This window comes from Podarcis vaucheri (assembly GCF_965113315.1).
Source record: "Podarcis vaucheri genome assembly, chromosome: 8".
Lineage (NCBI taxonomy): Eukaryota > Metazoa > Chordata > Lepidosauria > Squamata > Lacertidae > Podarcis > Podarcis vaucheri.
The window spans coordinates 63,024,043-63,042,306 of NC_138766.1; the positions used below are offsets into that span (position 1 = coordinate 63,024,043).

Sequence of the window (18,264 nt, forward strand, 5' to 3'; positions counted from 1 at the left end):
TCTCTGTGGAAGAATTTATAAAATTAAATATACTATTTGGTGTAAACCAAGTAGAAGCTGTTATTTTAATCATTACTTATATGAAGAACCAAATCAATTATATCATGCCCCTTAACTGCCCCAGGAAAACTGGGATGTCCCATTATTTTGCATGAGTACACGGTGACCATTTTGGGTGCCACCATCTAGCACAATCTCACACTGCAGTCTTAACCCTCCCCCCCAAAAAAAAGTGCTTTTTCAGGGCTGAAATCTCATGCGGGGCACATGACTTGTGTGGGGGCATGGTCCCAGAAGATGGTATGTTATATTAGTTTGTGTAGATAAATACAATCAACCTGTTTACAGGCAATTCCATAAAATGGGCTGAGGCAAAACAAAAAAACAGACAGAGAGCTGATCTCTCTCATGGGCAACCTTCGAGGAGCTGTATGCCAGAGGTGGGTGTGGACAGAGGCAGGAGTGGGCAGAGCAATAGCTGTGACTCATCTTTGTACACCAGAGCACACAAAATCGTGGTTTTCTGGACACATGCCCCCTTTACATCTCTCTGTCCTTCAGACAGGCAAGGAAGAGGTCCTATCACAGTTCAAGGGCACATTTCAACAGGAGGCAGCGTACAGGGCTTGTGAGGGTGTTTTGGGTGGCCTGTGGAAAATCCGTGGCCTGGTAGACAGAGGCCTGAAGGGCCACATTTAGCCCCTGTGTATGAGGTTCCCACCACTGTCATACTGAATGAATAGTGAAGAGGCCTAGAAGCTAGACCTGATTTCTGGAAGTAGTTGGTTTCCTAGAAGTCAGCAGTGTCCCAGAAGGCCAGTGGGTCTTCACAGAACCTTGAATTGTGGGGGGGTTTCCCCAGGGATTGGACTTCCTTTATGTGGATGCCACTAAGCTCTGTGCCTCTGCATTACTCCATGGAAAGCAGTTTACTATATCAGAGGGCTTCTCAGAATGAGCCACGATTGCTTGGAATAAAAATAACATTCCACAAATGCTGAAAGAAAAGAGAGCCATACTACTGTCAGAATAATGGAAGATACCTTTGAGGAAATTGTGCCAGTTTCTGACTTGGCACAGGCCTAGCTATGTTTAAATCTTCCTGGACAGATATGGCTTTGGGGTCAAGTATAAGGGGTTTTTTTTAAAAAAAAAAATGTACATTTGGAGTGGAACCAGGCTGGATTTTCCTTGATCCAAGACTGTAGTTTCATGCCAATGTAAAGCTTGGGCAATCAGTTTTGTGATATTCTGGGGTCCATAAATGCAGACTACAAACTTGGCATAAAACAAACTTGATATTTAATCAAATGAGAGAGTGACTCAGCAGCTAATACAGCCATCCCAAGGCTTTCTACAATCTATTAAGCCCCAGTGGGTTTAGGGCATGTCATCAAATTACTGTCTCCTTAATTCTGTTGTCCAGCATCCCACATGAGGGAACGTCTCCAACTTGCAAACCCTATTTCTACATGTCTGATCCCTTCATCCAGGGATATTCCATATAGCCCATCCAATTGTCCATGTCGTATTTTACTTGGCGTTCATCATTATCAAAATACTGAGAGAACACAACTCAACGAATGAAAGTTGCTCATTCTGTTGCTTTTAGCATTAGGTACATGGTTTATCTGCTTTCCATTAACATAAAAGATAAAGTTCTGAAAGGGTGAGAAGATTCCTTTTCATTCTTTAAACTAAAGTCCCTTGTGAAAGTTGCAAAATAAAATTTGGTGTTCTAAGGGAGTAATTTAAGATTAATATTAAGCCACCAGTGGGGGAAAATACTACAAAGCATTGCTGAGGTTGCTGTGGTAACTTCTCAGTTTTTCCTTAGTAGTCATCTAAATAGTCATGTAAAGCTTTCATTAGTGGCCAGCTCAAATTAGACCTTCCCCAAGGCAAACTGAACTCACAGATGGACTTCTATTAAAGCTTTTTAAAATTGAATTAGTGATTGTAGTTGTCAGTTGTTTTAAACAGCACAAGGATTTTTTGTTTTTGTTCTCCCCCCCCAAAAAAAAAATCCACCTTTTAACTTTGCTGTTCCTGTAGTACCACTTTAGGGCATCATTAGTGAACATTTGGGGCAGATGCTGCAAAGTTATAATCAAAGTCATTTTGCTTTTGTTTTTATGCATACATTTAATGTTCCTTTCATATATTTTCATGACCATTCTGACCACAGAGTCCCCATGCAATAAAATGGCAAATGCAGTTCAGTGTAAGCAAGGGCAATGTGGTGTACACTGAAGCAAAAAAATAAAAATCTTAACTTCATGTAATGTATGCAGTTATGTGGTCTGAACTGATGGTGACTGGCCAGCAAATGGAAACTTGGTGGGTAGCTCAGTGAAAATGTCAACTAGTGTGCAGCAGCTATGAAAAAAGGTGAATTCCATGTTAGGGATCATTAAGAAAAGGACTGCTTTCAGTTCCTGTCACTGCACTTAAAAAATGATATTGTGGAACTAGAAAAGCTGCAGAAGTGGGAAACAAAAAAATGATTTCAAAGCTGGAACAGCACCCCTATGAGAAAAGGTTACATTTGGAGCTTTTGGGCTTACAATATATATATATAGAAAAGAGTACAGTAATGGAGGACATAGTAATAGTGTAAAAAAAATATGCATGTGTGAAGGAAGTGGATAGGGTTAGGTTTTTATTCCCCTCACATGGTGCTTGGTGGAAGATCCTGGACAAGCAAATAGACATAATTTACACAGCACATAAACTGGAATTTTCTCCTACAAGATATAGTCATGGCCACCACTTTGGATGACAAATTCATGGAGGATAAGGCTACTGATGGCTACTACTAGCCATGATGGCTGTATACTACTTACGGGAGCGGTTGGTGCCGTGGTCTAAACCACTGAGCCTCTTGGGCTTGCTGATTGGAAGGTCGGTGGTTCAAATCCATGCGACAGGATGAGCTCCTGTTGCTCTGTCCCAGCAGTTCAAAAGCATGGCAGTGCAAGTAGATAAATAGGTACCTCTGCAGCGGAAAGGTAAGTGGCATTTCTGTGCATTCTGGCTTCCGTCATGGTGTCCCATTGCACCAGAAGCGGTTTAGTCATGCTGGCCACATGACCCGGAAAGCTGTCTGCGGACAAATGCCAGCTCCCTCAGCCTGAAGCAAGATGAATGCTGCAACCCCATAGTCACCTTTGACTGGACTTAACCATCCAGGGGTCCTTTACCATTTCCTTATATTACCTACAACAGTGGTTTTCAATCAGTGTGCCGCGGCACCCTGGCATGCCTTGAGTGATGGTCAAGGGTGCCACAGGCAACACTGGCCTCTGTCCCTCTTTCCTTCCCTCCCTCGTCTGATGCCCTCTCGTGTCTCTGCCTCAGTTGTTTGTTGCAGCAGCCTCCCAGGCAAATGATGGCTCTGGGGCTGACCAGGGGTTGCTTCCCAGGCCCCTGTGGGGCAGTGTAAGGAGGCACGTCTTTTGGGGGCAGCTCAGAGAGCAGGGCTGGTGGCGGCAGCTGCCCAGAGGACTCCCAAGGAGAGGAGAGGAGGCTGAGGGAACACTCCACAAGGGAGGATATTCGAGAAAGGCTGAGAGGCTGCCAGCTCTGCAGGCAAAGGGTGACGTAACTGGGCTCCTGAGCCCTACAGGGGTGCAACAGAAAGAATGTAGTTGGTCAAGAGATCCGTGGACTCAAAAAGGTTGAAAACCGGTAACCTGAAGTATTGGAGGTCTCATGCCTCAGAATCCCAGATGATGGGTAGCTCAAGTGGGGAGCATGTTGTGGCACTAATGTTCTGCTTGCAGGTTTCGCATAGGCAACTGACCAGCCACTGTAAGAACAGGCTACTGGGCTAGATGAGCCTTTGATTTGACCCAGTAGGGCTCTACTTATATTTAGAGATCTTCTTAAAAGTAGGCAGAGCCAGAGGCAAAAGTAGGTGGAATAGTGGATGTGTCTCTTGTCTTCGTACAATAGGCTATGTTCCAGTCATGCAAAAGTCAGAGGTTTCTGGTATCACAAACCATGAAGACATCTGTCTGGTATCCATCACAATTCAAGAAGGACACTGACAAACTGGAACGTGTCCAGAGGAGGGCAACCAAAATGGTCAAAGGCCTGGAAACGATGCCTTATGAGGAACGGCTAAGGGAGCTGGGCATGTTTAGCCTGGAGAAGAGGAGGTTAAGGGGTGATATGATAGCCATGTTCAAATATATAAAAGGATGTCATATAGAGGAGGGAGAAAGGTTGTTTTCTGCTGCTCCAGAGAAGCGGACACGGAGCAATGGATCCAAACTACAAGAAAGAAGATTCCACCTAAACATTAGGAAGACCTTCCTGACACTAAGAGCTGTTTGACAGTGGAATTTGCTGCCAAGGAGTGTGGTGGAGTCTCCTACTTTGGAGGTCTTTAAGCAGAGGCTTGACAACCATATGTCAGGAGTGCTCTGATGGTGTTTCCTGCTTGGCAGGGGGTTGTACTCGATGGCCCTTGTGGTCTCTTCCAACTCTATGATTCTATGATTCATCTATCCTATCAACCAAGCAAGAGGCATTATCACAGTTCAAGAATGCACTCCAGCCAAGCAAAATGACTCATGGAAGGGGTGTTGATTACCAAGGAGGGACAGGGCCTGAGAGAGTACTGAGAGCAAGGCAATGAGTCCTGGAGGTTCCAAGCCCTGTTATGACCTCCGGACAGTCAACAAGTCAACCACATTCAGCAACAAAATGATCTGGGGGCTACAGAAACTCCCCTGAGAGGAAGGCTACGATTTGACTTCTTAATTTGGAGGAGAGCAAGTAAAAGGCGGTCATGGCATGCGGAAATCGTATTGGGAAAAGGCCTTTTTCATAATATTTTATCCACTGGATCCTGCCCAGCATATTTGCTATTTTTTTATCTTTTTGCTTGTTCGTTGCATTTCTACACCTCCCAATAACTGACATTCTCTAGGCAGTTTACAATAAAGTCTAAAAGCAAAACAAAAAATGAAATACACATAAAAACTAAATCAGGGTAAAATAGCACGTTAACAACACAGAAACAGAATAAAACAGCACAAAACTGAATAACAACCTCTGGCCGAAGTTTAATAAAAAGGAAACATAATCACTGAATCTTTAAAACTTATATGAGGTCTTATAATTAACTTGCAATAATAATAAATATAAGGCCAGAACAGGAATGAAAGCTTTGTTTACCTCATGCCTTTACATTGCATTTGAATGGCATAAATATTGCTCAAAGCGTTTTTAAAAAAATAACTGCACCAAATTTCACTGGCATGCTATAATATTATATTCAAGTCTCTTTTTAGAAATCCCATTTAACAGAATGGTTTATTAATACTCTGTTAATAGTCAATCTTTTTTTCTTTTCTTTTTTCTTTTTACAAAAGTCTGATTAAAAAGTAGGCCCAATTCACTGCTATGAAAAATATTTTATTGATTGAATTCCTTGCGGATGTTTAAGTCTAAAATTATAGCTAAGGGGTAGATTGCAGATACTACATCTCGTTTTAGTATTAAGATGAAAATGTTACTCAGATTTGTAATACTAATTAAACTATCCTCATGACCCTTGACTTCTAATACAAAAGTTGCTTCTGTGCTTGAAACGGATCATTTTCTTCAAAGTAACCTTTGAATTATGCTAAAAAATACACAGGTGACAGGCCAATGAGGCATCATTGCCACAGAATAATACTTTTCATTTCTCTTTTAAATCAAAAATTAAATACAGATCTTTGAGGTTCAGGTCTCAAGGAGGTTTAGTCACATGACTCCTATTAATTTTAATAGGGTTTGCATTGGTATATCTGCACTGGAATTCATGGGGAATTAATGTCACTAGTTTTCACTCTCCCCATCTTTGCTCTCTGAACATTATTGCTTAGTTTCATGTAGCTTAAAAGGCCCTGAAGGGGAAAGAGGGCAGGGACAAATAATTAAACTAAAAACAATCAGATTTTCATAAGCCTTTGCTCATGAGAAAGGTGATAATATGTAGACAAGCCTCGTACGTTAGATTAAAAAAATAAACCTGATGAATAATTTCAACCCTGTAAACCTTTCCTCCTGAGTGTCACCTCTTTTCAGGTGAAGGGTCTCCATCTGTAAACAAATACCTGAACTGGAATGAATGTGGACCTATAAGGAGAAAACGGGAATGGTATGGAATGCTGGAAGTTCCTACCAGCAAGGGATCTACTTGATCTTGGTAGGCAGGGATTTTTGTGTTTTCGTTTTAACTTTTTAGCCTCCTTTTTATTATGTTGTTTGTTGTACTTTGTTTAATTATATTGGACAGGATTTGTCTAAGCAGCCCCATCAATGGAAGACCTGCTGTTGCAGCAAGGCTTTCCCTCCTTTTCCTTTCCACACATTCTGAATTTGTCTCCAGCCAGATGGTTGGAGGATCTTGCACAGATTGAATGATGAGAAGAATGCAGCGTTGCATTTCATCCATTGTATTTATTCATTGTGTGAATTGTTTTCACACTTTTGTACACCAGCTTGAAATATTCTGACGAAGAGTAGTTAAGAAATGCTTTAAATAAATAAATAAATGCTTGAGTGTGGCCTGCTATTTTGAATTTGCTATAACCCAATACACACTCAGAGTCTTTTCAAGCAGTAAAATGAATATAAGGAAATAAGAGAACCACTTAATCAATTCATTTATTCTATGCTCAGGGTAGCTCTTGGTCCAATTAAATAGAAATGTTAGCATTTCCTGCAGAGTTACTCATCTTGAAGCAGTACGTAAGAAAGGCTTACTTAGGTTTTTGCGTTTTAAGTCCAAAGCAAAACATTCTGTTCCAAGCAATGTTGCAACATCAGAAAGGAAGCATGAAAATAAGAGCTGGGGATATGATATCAGAACCACAAATGTTCCCGTTGACAGTAGTGCTGTACCAAATCTGTTTGAGGTTCGGCTTTCAAAGTGAGAGCTACCATTGGGAGGAAGAAGACAAAAACAAAAGAGAGAAGTGCACTTTCCGCTTAATCCCTGGGCATAGTTATTCTTTCCTTGATTTGACGCTGCATTGGTGCCTTAAAAAACAAAACAAAACAAACTATGATCCCAAACAACAAGGGATCACGTACTGACCATGATAACAACAGAGCATCACATTACTAACCAGTTTTTGCTGTGTAATGACATCAGTTAGGGTGGGCGGGACCTCCCACAGACTTCATTCTAAAGGGAAGTGGGAAAGGGACATTACTGAGGCTACTGGACTGTTGTGCCCAATTCCATTTGTATTGCCTGTGAGACCAGCACTGTGGTCTAGCCTTCTTTGCACATAACTCCTCATAGGGCAGAATGTGAATGGACATGCACATTGGTTTGTACATTGCCAACCATATTCTGTTCCAATTAGTCAACCAAATCTGACAATGTCACATCCACATCATTTAAAGCGTCTTGAATGCACAAGACTTCCACTGAAGAAACCTGGGAACTGAAGTTTGTTAAGGGTGTTATCAGGTGGGTGCCATTGCTGTTATAAGAGTACAAGGGAGGTGTTCGTGTTGAGTTCTGGCACCTCTTTTTCTTAAAAAAAAAAAAAAGCCTAGCTCTCTGCTCAGTATTCTGGGCATTCCCACTGCTGGTTTGGGAAGCAGATAACACACAACATTAACCACAGTTCACATCTATCCTGTATCCATCTTGTCATTTATTGTGAAATACTATGCTTTGAGACATTCCCTCCCAAACTAGCTTTGATCCAAATTGAGAAAAAGAATGACCGAGCTGTGTGTCCTAGTGTCTTTTTCCTTAGGTACTCATACATGCAACACATGTGTATTCTATATTTCCCCCTCTTTTAGTTTTTCATATTAGTCGAAAGAAATATCTGGCCTTGAACTGGCTTGATGGCAGAGGAAAACGAGTTAGCTACTACTAGTGCACAGCTAATGAGTTCAATTTTCCGAGAATCTGTTTTTATAGGCTGGAAGTTTGGTTTTATTACTGCCCCTTTTTGCTACTTCAAAATAATTTGTTGGAACGGATTCACTTCTTGTGGCCTCCTTCCATGCTCACGTGCTCCTAAAGACCTCGTTCTCCTTTTGATGGATTCAAAATACTACTTGATTGTAGTTTGATATCCATCTTCCTTTATTTAGCGTCTTGTATTATTTTTAATGCAACAGCTTGCAGTAATACTACTTAGTCTGAAAGTCTACTGAAAGAACAGGTTACACACCCACACCCAGAAGAAGCATGAGGAACCAAGTACTCTGTTGTGTTTAAAAATGCAGGGTTTTTTATTCCAATAAAAAAGATTGATCCTGTCACAATATCCACAAAAATAAAAGCCTCTATGGCTATTCCCATGCAAAAGATGCCCACCAGCACAGCACAGAGAAGAATACTCATTTAGGGGAAAGACAAAGAATTCAACATTTTAAAAACCTGAACATTTTAAAAACCAGCATTTCAGTGATGTTCCTGTTCCAGATATTAGATGATGGGCAGCTCATGATCAACATGTTTGGCTAATGAATATAGCAATCAACTGTCCTCCCACTGTGTAGACTCTAGACAGGGTAGAACATATGGATAGCTGAAGTGCCATTGGTACACTGATGATACCTAACTCTATTTCTCATTTTTACAGGTATTATTTAAGGCAATGAATGTGCTGAATCAATGGCCCAGTTCATACATAATTGTGGTGAGTGCTGTTTTACCCAGGTCCTGTATGTGGGCTTCCCATAGGCTTCTGGTTGGCCGATGTGAGAATAGGGTGCTGAGATTTTGGTCTGATCCAGCAGGATTCTTCTTAATAATCTCAATTTGATGATCCAGCAGGACTCTTCTTAATAATCTCAATTTGATCATCATGGTTTATTGGTGTGGTACCTGAACATTCGTTCCCCCTTTTCACTTCCTCTACAGTTTCCCATTTCACCCAAACCATGAAACAGCAGCTCTAACTTCTGACTACAAACCAAGATTGCAAGCCATAGTTCAATCCTTGTTTGCAAGGCAGAATTATAAACAGTTTCTAGAGTGGTCTAACAATCAGTCCCTCTTCTCTGGGAACTCTGGGTATCATAGGTCTGTGAGAGGAATAGGGGTGCTAAAACAACTCTTTGCACCCCTTAAACAAATGAAAGCTCCCAGATTCTTTAGGAGAAGCCATGACAGTTGAAAAGCTAGCATAGTGCTTAAAATGTGTAGTGTGGGTGTGGCCTATCTGTAGTTCAGGATCCATAACAGTGTTGTGTATTCTAGAACAATTTTAACATTTATATTCAGTCAGCCCCTAATTCTGGAAGTTAAAGTGTAGCATTGAGCCCATGGTTTTCATAAAGCTAAAGAAAGTACTTACGTAGATAGACATTAATGTTAGATCTGAATTATCTGAAATAGTTCTGTAATTCTAAGCTCACGAGAGTAGCAGGATAGAAAAGTCTCCTACATGCCAAGCCCGAAATGTTACATACAGCTGCAGTTTGATGGCCATTTCTTCAGTTACATGCAAGACCATATGCTCTTACGCCATGCATATAGGATAACTATGGAAAATGCGTTGGCATTATTCATTCACATAAAATTGTCTGTACGAATTAATATCCCAGCTGGACTAATGCAAAACAGAAAGAAACTCTTATGCTGCCTTGCAAACTATACACATGTTGAACTCATGAGATAAAAAATTGGATGCAGCCTGAACAGCAGTGGGAGCAGTTGATGAGGGGAATGGGGTGGGGGAAATCACCATTTGAGAGCCACTAAGAGTACATCAAAGAGGAAGATGTAGCAGGAACTAAGGTTACATACATATTATATATGTGTGTGTGTGTGTGTGTGTTTTTAAAATGTAATCATTGCTTTTAGGATAAAGAAATGGTACAGACTGGCTTCTTTCTTTTGTTCTTCAGGAGATTGTACTATATATTTATTCAAGACCTATCCAAACCTATCATGGGTTTGAAGTCTTTGACTTTCTTTGTATATTGTCAAATTACTGAGTGGAGTTCCAATGGAAATACTCAACTGGAACTTCTTCTTGCCTGGTGGTAGTAAATTCTGGGGGAAATCAAAGATACATTGCAATCAGATATATCCAGAGATTTTTAATGCGCAGAATCTCAGAAAGTATATGATGGAGGATATACACAGATTTTGGAGCCCAGATTTCATAGTCCTCATGTTTTGTGAAGAACAGTTGGATAGCTAATGTGAAAAGGTTAGCTATCCAGAAACTAGAAATAGTACTTTTAAGCTTCTAGCAGCTACAGCCTATGTCTACCATTTACATTGTTCTATGCTTTCTTCCAGACTCCCCCTCCCTGCTGCCACTTGTACTGTGTCCTATAGCACAGAGCCTTGCACCCTTCACTTCCACCACTCTAGTCTTTGAATTTAATTTTTTCTAATAGACTGGACTAAAGTATTAAAGAAAATCCTGGTGACAGGATTTGGAAAACCAGACCCCCAGAGAATGGCTTTGCATTCAATATCACATGTATAAGGCATGCATTGTATGGATATTGTGACATTTTATATCCGCATGCACATTTTTTCCACACTTGCACAACTATAAGGCTAAAGAGTGTTCATATTGTTTCCTTGACTGTCAGGTTGCTGGTGCTAAAAAGCAGGGCCATCGTTCAAAGGAAGCACAAATGTTTGCATGCAGTAGGTTCCAGCTCTGAGTATCTCCAGCATCCAATCATAATCTAGTGAAAAAAGGGCTGATTCTCTTAAATTAATTATTTGATTAACTTTACCCTGATGAAATTTTAAAGAAGGTCTTAACTTTGGATGGATTGGAACCATTGTTAGCAAAAAACAAAAAAATGATGTTTCTTTTATTACTAACAGTCCACCATTCCAGATGTTAATAGAACATGTTAAATGTATTATGTGCTATTGGATATTCATTATGTTTGAAAAACCAGGACCTAAGTCTGGAGGGGGCAGGGGGAATGAATTTTCCTTTTAAATTGCATGAGATGTGAGCATTATTTTTCATTGCCCACTTCCAACATGTTCTATAGTATATCTCCAAAGATCAAATCATCTTAAAAGCATTCTTACTCAGCTAGTCTTGGTTTGGCCAATGAAACTTCACACCTGCATAAGAGAAGCAGAATTAGACCATGATATTCTTTGGTGCTCATTTTTATATAAAAACCTTTGCATTCAGAGAGATGTTGTCAGCTAGCTCTCCATTCTGTCACACTCTGGGAGAGAGCCTTGGGGTAAATTACTTAACCTGAAGTCACAATTAATTTACGCTCCAGGTAGCTACACAATATCCAGTGAGGAATGGGCGTGTGATAAAAATTGTGGTGTGGACAGCAGTAGTACAGCATTTGTGGATTGCAGCACAACTGTGAAGTCAAATGTAATCTCTCTGGCATTATGGGCATGGAATGTTGCAAGAAGACAATAGCTGGGCCAGGAGTTGTAAGGAAGGAGATTTGGGGGAATTTGAGGTACATGTGAATCTTAAGTCAAATCCAGTTAGTGAGAAGTCTCTTTCGAAAACAGAGTGAAATTGTGTTTATAGTTCCATGATGAGGCTACTTGAATGATATCAACAGAATCCTGGAACTTGCTTCTGAATCTTATTCACATAGTCACAGACCTACTGAGCTTCCCAGTTTGGAACATAGGCAGCTGTCTTATACTGAGTTAGAGATTGGTCCGTGAAGTTCAAGGAGAAGGGGACGACAGAGGACAAGATGGCTGGATAGTGTTCTCGAAGCTACCAGCATGAGTCTGACCAAACTGCGGGAGGCAGTGGAAGACAGGAGTGCCTGGCGTTCTCTGGTCCATGGGGTCATGAAGAGTCGGACACGACTAAATGACTAAACAACAACAGTTCAGTGCTGTCTAGTCTAACAAGCAATGGCTCATCAGGTTTTCACTCAGGAGACTTGCCTAACCATATTTGGAGATGCCAGAGTCTGAACTTAGGACCTTTTGCAGGCAAAAGATGGGCTCCTTCACTGACCTGCAGCCCTGAGCCTTGCTCCACACAACCTGAAAGTATATTTTGGAACACATCTTATAGCTCCCCATGACTGCATGGCATGGAGGAAGCTCAGTAGTGGTAGGCAAGCTGTATTTCTAAGAAGTCCTGGGTTTCCTAGTCCACTGTTTGGAAGTGGGTGAATCCTAGGAAGAAAGAGGGCAACGAAGACAAAATTAGACAAGAGATACAACTCACAGGAATAGCCCATACATTGATCTTCTGAGAGCTGGGAGTGTGAGTCTAGGTTACAGGCTCTTCCCTTAACTGGAACAAGGCAGAAGAAGATGCATATGCACCCAAGGGCTTGTCATTGTACAGATGCTGATTCACATGACCAACTCTTCCATTGCTCTCCAAACGCTTCTGGTCCTTTGGAACTGGTAGTGTAAGTCCAGGTTAAGCCCTTTTACTCAAGAGGAGAGCATGCAAAAATAATTGTGTGTATTAGGAGCCTGGCTGATCTTACACTTCTTTCTCTGTTTCCTTGCTTAAAAGTGTTTTTGTTACAACTTGTTTTGCTACCTTCATTTAGGTTGGTAGGGCACTGGGGTGGAGAAGTAATCTGATTCCTCAGGCATGGACAAACAGTTCAATTAGCATATTCTCTACTTTTCTCTCTCTCTCCCCTTTGCTTTAAAGTACTCTCCATTCTACTAGTCTAAGATTAGCTGGTACTTGTAATACCATCTTTTTAAAAGAAGGTTATTATTGTTTGGAACACCAAGAACCTTCCTTTCACTGTTTCAAATATCTGTAAAATGTCTGATTTCTAGTAAAGATATTGTGTTGTCTCACTTGCTCTGCTGCTTGTACAATCAAGATAGTTACATTACTATGCCACATTACTGATTCATTTATCTTCCTGAATCTGACCCATAACAGAAAGTTCAAGCGACGTACAGCTAATTCCATCAAGTTCCTTTTTTTTTTAAAAAAAGTCTTTATTACCATAACCTATGTGGTTTCCTTCCACTTTAGAATGGTACAATTTTATGTTCTAGTTTGTATTATGTTCCCACAATGAACTGCCCTATCATAATCTGAGTAAATGCACAAGCAAAGAGAGTCATTTAAAGCAATGCCAGTAGTGTTCTGCAGCCAGAGAAGGTATCATTACACTTTCCTAGTCTCCCATTATCTAAGTGATGGATGTATATAGATATATATACCTGTAGGTCAAAGCTAGTGAAAGCTTTTTTTATTTTATTAATCAAATGTGTCCTGCCTTTCTGCACATAGTCTCTAAGATGGCTAAAAGTGTGGTCCTAGACACGTCTACTCAGAAGTAAATTCTATTGAGTTCAGTGGTGCTAGTTGTGAGGAAATGTGCAATGTCCTTATGAGCAAATGGCTATGAGGAAGCTCACAAGCAGATCATGGCGCCATAAAGCATAAAGTAGCACATGGAATTATATTAGCTTGGTTTTACAAGAAGCACACATTATCAAATCAACTAACAAAAAGTTTTAGATAACAGCAGTTCTTCTTTATTTCAATGCCTGATATCTCCTCATGGTTTTCCATTACAATTTCTTTTAGTAGTTTTGCAGCTTAAGTCACTGCTGGGGGGTGGGAGTTGTTGCAATACGTCCCAAAATGTTTCCAAGCTGCTGGCAATAAGACTTCTCCATATTTGAGCTGTGGACATTTTTCTGGCCACTCCATGCTTCTCTAATACCTGTAGATAAAAGAAAAACACAGGGCAGTTACAAACCAATGCACAAGTAACAGGAGAAACATCAGTTCAGAAGCAATCTTCTGATGTTGTTTTGGTAGCGTAAAGAGAGAAAAATTCATGTTTTCTTCTAAACATACTGCTCCAAAGTGGTCTCACAGATATATTTCATTGGTGTCGCAAAAAACAAGGTATTGCCATTGCCATCTGTTCCTTCATTTAGTTGCATTAATCAGGTGACCCTCTTTATGTCACACTGTTGGCCATTGATATCTTTACTTCATACGAAACTGTCCTGAATAGGGGAAGCACTAAAAGTAATAATAATCTGATTTACTAATGTAGCATCAATTTTTTTTCCCTGTATTTTTTAAAAAAACGCTAGGTTTAATAAAAGAAAAAATTAAGATGAATTGAATTTAAGATAAATGCAAGAGATAATGTCTTCACACTCTCTTGAATACATAGAAGGGACATGGGTGCATAGAACATAACAAGGTCTACAGTTGGAGCTTTGTTTGTGTTTACACCTCTGCAGTTCTGCCTGTTGAAGAAACCCAATGAGCAGTTTAAAAAGTAGCTTCCTACTTCCGATATGAGAAAGTCAAAGTAAAATGAAGCTCTGGCTGCATGCAGTTCTCCCTTGTGTTTGAATGTTCTGTCTCAGAATCCCAGACATAGACTGTAAACATGAATTACTTGATGTGCTATACACATCAATCATATACCTCATTGTAGCTGCTGTGATACCAAAGGCTATGCATTGCTTCCGCACCCAACTTTTAAAGGCCTTAAAACCCTATATTACTGTCCTTTCTAAACTATTTAGTTGGCATAAGTTACACAGACCTGGGAGAAGGCGTTGTGCTATGAACCCATTCCCATAGTCATCAGCGGTAGGCAATATGTGTTCTTCCAGATGTTGTTAAACTCCAACTCCCATCAGTCCCAGCCAGCACAGCTAATGGTCAGGAATGGTGGGAGTTGTAGTCTAGCAACATCTGAACAGCTCCATGTTTGCTACTCGGGCTGTCGAACATGGCTATGATGCTCTTGGATGCACTAATGACAATAGATGTCAGAACTTCTATAAGCATAAATATTTACCCATTATGCTCACTGTGTGAATGTTTATCTAGTGGGTCTCTGTACTAAGCTTTTGCAAGGATGTTACTGAAAATGGAAATTCATATTTATATTTTAACTTATCAACACTGGAACCTGCATTTGTTAGTGAAAAAGATTAAGGCTGCACTCCCATGCCTGCTTGCCATGAATTCCTAAGTAAGTGGAACTCAATGCAACTAACTTTTGAGAATACATGTTATAGGACTGCAGTCAACATTTCCATATTTTACTGAAGGACAATGAAAAATTTTGCTAAGTGAAATTCATGGTTTTCAGTTTTACTAATAATGTTCTAATAAACTTTAATGTGGGGTACAAACATTTTCAATAAATGCACACAGTTTGCTCATCTGTTCTCGTTCTGCCTTACTGCTAAGAGCTCTGTCCTGCTGCTCCTCTTTCCCAGTGACATCCCTCCAAATCAAGCAACACGTCTTATGGAGATGTCACCATAATGACTGTTAATGGCATTGACATCATTGGAGCAGAATTTTGGGGGCAGAGGTCCGGGGCCTCACTCAGCAAAATCAGCAAGAGGAACGGCAAACGTAGCAGGGATGGCTTACATCATTTGGAAGTAAGCAAAGTAATGCACATTTATTTTGTTTTACTTAAAACATATCTATACCACCTTCATCACAACAAAATAAACACATCACCAGCATCCACAGCAAACCTGGCAATGACTATAAAGTTCTACAGTAGCTCAGAGCAGAACTTTCATTGGGTATGACTCTGATCTGTGGCCCACCATTCTTGTTGAACTACAACAGATGCCCATGATCTGTACTTTCCAGAAATAATTAAATACATCTTTGTTTTGACGAGCCTTTCCAGGTGGATGAAAAGGTGTCTTCCTTAGGTAATTCCTTTTGTATTGTTTTTCATCCCGTTTCACTGTTTTTATTATATGTTTGCAAATTGCCTGGACACACATGTAAAAAGTGACTGACAAAACCCCATTGAGGCTGGTTAGGCTGAGAGAGGATGACTGGCTCAATGTTACCCAGCAAAATTTCCAACTGAGAAGTGGCAGAACCCTGAGACAAAGACTCTAAGCACTACACCACACTGTCTCTCTCACTTAGGTTTCATGATGTATTTAGGTTCAGGCGCTAGACAGTTTTACAATAAATGATCCTTGCCCCTTTGGGGGCTTTTGTTTTTGAGTTTGTTTCATTGTAACTGTCCTTTTGCTGGCCTGTGCAAGACGGGTGCAATGTTCTCACAGAATCACAATCTCATGCTCTGTGTTTGTGCAGCTAAGCAACAACACAACTTTCATTTTAGTTTGTTAAATATTCAAACTGGATTGATTCTGGTTTCATTTCCCACCCCCCAGATTTGTTTTATGTGCCTGCAGTTTCAGAGGCTTGAGTCAGGTGGCTCCTAACTTACCACCAAACCAGAGAAATTATTTACATTTGTTTTGGTCATTGAAGCATTAGTACCATTTGAACTGGAGAAAAGGCAAAGTCATCCCAAATGGAAATATTATTACAGCAGAAGATACTAGCTGTTTTAAGAGACTGTGATTTGGTTTAGAGAATGTGAAGGACTGATGTTGAGATTAATTGCTTGTTGGCTTGCTAGAAAAGTCATGCTAATGATTGTTGCTTATCGCTAACAACCACCAATTATTTATTAGAGTTATAAAAAAAAAACTAGCTGATGGCACCTATAGTGCGTGAAGCACTCTCCAAACCTCTGGAATGACACTCTTTGCCATGCCCTGTCAAGCTTATAATTTAGGAAAGACCCATGTGAGTTTCTTGCCATAACATATGCAGATGACTATTACTTTAAAAAAAAGATCTCTGTAACTCATAAATAAAGTAGATGAAAACTCTGCAATACAGGAAGATGGAAGAGCAAATTCACCATATATTTATAATGTCAAACCATTATTTTCAAAAGGAAAAACACACAAGATGTGTGTCTTCCATGGGGCTTACTTCCTAAGTATATTGCCCACTAAGGGAATTATTCTGTGCATACTTGGGAAGTAAGCCCCATTGAGTTCAGTGCACTTAAAGGTAAAGGTAAAGGTACCCCTGCCCGTACGGGCCAGTCGTGTCCGACTCTAGGGTTGTGCGCCCATCTCACTTAAGAGGCCGGGGGCCAGCGCTGTCCAGAGACACTTCTGGGTCACGTGGCCAGCGTGACGAAGCTGCTCTGGTGAGCCAGCACCAGCGCAGCACACGGAAACGCTGTTTACCTTCCCGCTAGAAAGCGGTATCTATTTATCTACTTGCACTTAAGGGTGCTTTCGAACTGCTAGGTGGGCAGAAGCTGGGACCGAAAGATGGGTGCTCACCCCGCCGCGGGGATTTGAACCACTGACCATGTGATCAGCAAGCCCTAGGCACTGAGGTTTTACCCACAGTGCCACCCGCGTCCCTCATCAGTGCACTTACCTTTGAGTAAATATGTTTGGGATTGGGCTGGGCAGTATACAATCTTAAATCTCGCCTATTCCACAGTTGTTGTTATACCTATATAGGATTACTCTGGAATAAACTGTGATAGGATCATAGTTGTGCAGCATAGCCTACTAGGTCTGTAAAATTAGAGGACTTGATTTCAGAAGCAATTGCTAAACACATTTACTTGGAAGTAACTCAAATCAATTTTAGTTGAACATAACATTCTAGTAAATAAATATGATCTGCAGCTACAATTCTTGGCATAGTTTATGAGAAGTAAAGACCCACTGGATTCAGAAGTAACACTATAATCCTTACTTAGAGGGAAGACCCATTAAACTCAGTCAGACTTATTTTTGAGTAAACATGGATGGTTACGTGCTGTTACTTCTAAATAAACACATTTAGGATGAAATAGGGCTGCACATCTGATTTAATCCAAGTACTCTACCTCATCTGGTTTTTGAATTACAGTCTGATGATTTTTCTCAGCAACCAATTGTCCCTTTTGTCGCTTAACAATTTGTATCGCCTTGAGTTAGACTAAGTATCGATATACAGACACATAGAAACCTCAGCAGGGTATGTGCAAAACGTTTTAATCACAAATCTATGAAAATAAAATAGAGTATAACAGGTGCTGACATTAAAATACCTGGTATCATCTGATGCTAATTAGATACCTGAAAGCATAACTTTCTTGAGTGACATTTTTTGCTTTGCTGTTCCCTGCCATGTGCCCTAACGAAATATACCTTCTATAATTTGTAGTTTACAATTGCAAATTCTAAAAACAATATGCCATCCTGATGTCATACATAGGCATACTTCTAAAGGTCCTTTGAGTATCACCATTGCTATGTCCCATTATAAAAGAATACAGCTACCTTTTAAGAGCACTGCACTCCATCAACATTGCAGATAGCAAACTAGCCAAAATGTCTTCAGAATACCACCACATCAATCTTCCTAAATTCCTAAGTCTCATCAAACTAATATCTCTATCTAGAAGTGTGCTGCCTATACATCACCTTTGCATGCTGCA

At 40.3% G+C, this 18,264-nt stretch overlaps 1 long non-coding RNA gene across 2 annotated transcripts in view; it reads right to left on the reverse strand.

The window, feature by feature from the left end:
- Positions 1-8,290: 8,290 nt before the first annotated feature.
- The window catches only part of LOC309538479, a 39,150-nt gene continuing 29,176 nt past the window's right edge, over positions 8,291-18,264 (reverse strand). The window contains exons 2-3 of one of the 2 annotated variants that reach the window (XR_014222210.1): positions 11,970-13,668; positions 8,291-11,083 (exon numbers count right to left, since the gene is read on the reverse strand). This is a non-coding gene — a long non-coding RNA (uncharacterized lncRNA). Of the gene's footprint in view, positions 11,084-11,969; positions 13,669-18,264 lie in introns of those variants that run through there. The other variant, XR_014222211.1, reaches the window with a different exon arrangement.